Here is a 3,523-nt window from a genome sequence, read left to right as displayed (position 1 = left end):
CGTGAATTTACCATCAATTTGTACGTTCTTATTTTATATTCAACCAAACAGAATTCATATAATAATGATGTTAGGTAATTAAATTTTAGGTAATTATTTTAAGATTTGTCAATATGGAAGATTTTCTGCACAAGTTTTCTAAGGGGCTTTTTACACATGAGTGCAAAATTGAACACTAATGGAGGGATACAAAATGAAAGTTCTGTCCTTTCGTCCTTTAGGAATTTTCGTTTTTTAATTATATTTGAACATATAATTTTCAACTACATTTTTTTTTTAAAAGCGGTCTAAAATATGCTTATTATTTACGTGTATGTCGGCGTAGAAATGCTTAAAGTAGTAAGTAATTTTTACGGTTTAAAATCAAAACTTGAGGTTATTTGCGTAAGTTATTTTTGTTTGCTGCTGTTCATAAGTTTTCCAAGCCACATTCTAACAGCAACTCAGGAAAAAGCCTAACCGTGTTAGTTTTTTACTTTACAAAAAACCGGATCTAACTCAACAGTGGTTGAACACTTTGAAGTTGAGTGATTTTACTCCAACACTATACTCAATGGTAAATACAAGTGCTTTCTGGTACAGTAAACTTATTAGGTACTTGTTACATGCACAGGTATGTGAGTTACATTTTAAAGCATCCCTCATTGTGTGAGCAACAAAAATAATTTTGAATGAATGTTCTTGGTAATAACATAAGAACCATTTACCAGTTTTGCTTACCTAGTTTCAAGGATTTACAGATTTTCTTACATTGAACAGTGTTTAAACTAGTTGTACTTTCCAGGACAAATGTTCTAACCAATTTGTTTAGACTGGACTTGATTGTGTATAAAAAAGCTCTGTCTATACATATCTGGATCAGGAATGAACCCTTTTTTGGTTTTTCACTCACAACTTGCAATCAACTACACGAAACAATAAAAAAAACATATTTTTTACTGCATCTGCATACGTTTGTGTATAAAACAAAAACCGCTAACGCCGCCATTAAAAGTGACATTTTAGGCTTTCTAGTATAGAGGGCGGTGTACTAGTACAATAATAAATTTTTATTGTTGTACTATCGATATTTTGCAATTTGAACTAAAAAACGCTTGAATATAAAATTGTATTGTTACACGGGAGTAGAATGTGATAATTATGCTTCGCTCAGTTCAACATCTTCTGAGCTCAGCACAATAATCGCCTCTTTCTACTCCTAGTAACATAATATACCTACTATTATTTTTTAACAACTATTCAAAAATAATAACGTAAACGTTAAGGGTTAATCCATTGTCAGTATACGGTTTTGTGTACCACTAAAATCACTAGTCTTCTTGGTTTTTGTCATTCTTCCTACATCTTTATGTTGCAGAAAAAAATCATTTCAATAGATACAAAATCCAAATCTGCCTTACAGACAGGCACACATTTAAGAAACGTCAGCATGATTAATCAAAACTGATTTCCAGGAGGAATTTACACTTTTGGTTACTCTTCTCTTACTCATCACTATCAGCACACAAGTCTAGAAAAATCGACCGCCGGAAAAATCGAGAGTAGGCAATTGCGGTAGGTCAGCGTCCAACTGTTCCACAATAACAACAACTGTTCATCGAATGTTGGTACTCTCTGTTTCAAACACAATTTGCTTGTTTTATTTGTAAATGTATAATTTAATAATAAACAATTTACGAGGGGTAAAATTATTTTTTGGAATTTGGAAGAGGTCTACCTCAAGGAGTTGATCGACACTGGCTGAAGAAGAAGAAGTTAATAGTTAATAGTCGTTTATAATTCCCTCAAAAACACGTTTAACACAAGTTCTACCCAACAGCATTAAAACGAATTAAACGTAGTAGAAATAAGTTAAATAAACTAAAACCAGCCACGTAATTTAGACAGCATCCTACTTAGGCATTAGCCAAATTGAAGTGAAGACTTGTTTACTTTAATTAAAGCATTAATTTAATGGTTTTTAAATAATAGCGTTTTTAATTATTGAGAAAGTGTTAAAAACTGAATTTTTAACACGTGTGAAAAAAATTATTAGTTTTTCTGAGTATAGTCAAATTTTTACCCTTTGAGAATGACGTCATGCAGGTGAAAAAACACGCATGTCTGGGATTAGATCACAAGTTTTAACCTACAAATGCTTTGAAAAATTAGTGTGTTCAGAAGTGACTGATGATCAATTGGGATGATATCTGGAAACTGTTTCTTTTCGTACTCCAAAAAAAGCAGCACATTTAGAACTAGCATTTGGGGTTGCTCATTGTAGCGCATCATTTTTATTCCTTTCATATTTGTTTATATCAAAGTGACAGTAAATGTCAACGTTTTTAATTTGACAGGATGTCAAAATTAATAACGTGTCTTTTTTGTTAAAATTGTTTATTTCACATGTTTGATATGCGAGAAACAAAGATGTTAAAAGATGACGTCATTCTCAAAAGGTAAAAATCCGACTATAACTATTACCAAAATTAATGATTAAAAGTGAGAACATTTCATGAACAGTTGCAATCGATTAGGTCGGGAATAATCTAGCAACCTTACTTACTCATATAAATAGGTTACCCCATCGCCAATGTTGCCAGATTCAAATCAGACAGCGAAGCCGAAAGTACAAGTGAAAGTAATCTACCAAAGCGAACCAAAAAAAAAAACCATGGCGCTCTTAGTACCATCGTTGTTCTTCGACGAGCCAGTTTGTCCATTTTTGTCACGTCCATCCAGACTCCTGGAGCAGCACTTTGGAATCGGTTTGGACCAAGAGGATTTCCAGCAGCCGATCAATCCAAACAATCGCGAGGTGACCAGAACACCAGCCGGTTACCTGCGTAGATGGCGTTCCAAAGACTCCGGACAAGATTCTGGTTCCACTCTGGTTGTGGACAAGGAGAAGTTTCAAGCCAATTTGGACGTGCAGCAATTCAAACCTGAGGAAATTACGGTGAAAGTTACCGGGGAGAATGTGCTGACTATCGAGGGTAAACACGAAGAAAAACAGGACGAACACGGCTACATCCAAAGGCACTTTGTGAGGAGGTACGTGGTACCGAAAGGGTACGATTTGTCTAAAGTGGAGTCCAAATTGTCTTCGGATGGAGTTTTGAGCGTTACCACCCCCGCTATAGGAGAGAAAAGCGTGGAACACAAGACTGTGCCAATTCAACAGACTGGAGAACCTGCCAAAAAAGAGCAGAATAAGCAAGCTTAGATGCATTTAGTATTATTTTTGTAAATGTTAATTTATTTTGTTTTGTACATTTTGTATACTTTAATTAGCCTTAAGCAGAATAAATAATAAATAAAAATTTAAAAAAAAGTTTTTTTTTAATCACTCCCTGTGTATTCAACAAATTTCAGTCACCATTTTGGTCATCAAGTTCTTGAAACTATTTGTAGATGGTGCTAGGTTTTAGGTTTTGCGTTCAGTAAGAATACAGAACTCTCTATACGAATACAAAGTTCCATCGCTAGATGTCGCTGCTTGCAAAATTCGTTTGGATAATTAAAGCTGAAATACTAATTTCAT

The 3,523-nt window shown here is 34.1% G+C and overlaps 1 pseudogene; it reads left to right on the top strand.

Annotated features, from left to right (window-relative positions):
- The first annotated feature begins 2,574 nt into the window (after positions 1–2,574).
- LOC145726290 (protein lethal(2)essential for life pseudogene) lies at positions 2,575–3,313 on the top strand (annotated as a pseudogene).
- Positions 3,314–3,523: the final 210 nt, after the last annotated feature.

This window comes from Ips typographus, linkage group LG3 (assembly GCF_016097725.1).
Source record: "Ips typographus isolate SLU linkage group LG3, UJ_Ityp_2.0, whole genome shotgun sequence".
NCBI classification, from domain to species: Eukaryota; Metazoa; Arthropoda; class Insecta; order Coleoptera; family Curculionidae; genus Ips; species Ips typographus.
This window is presented reverse-complemented; position numbering and strand designations above follow the sequence as displayed.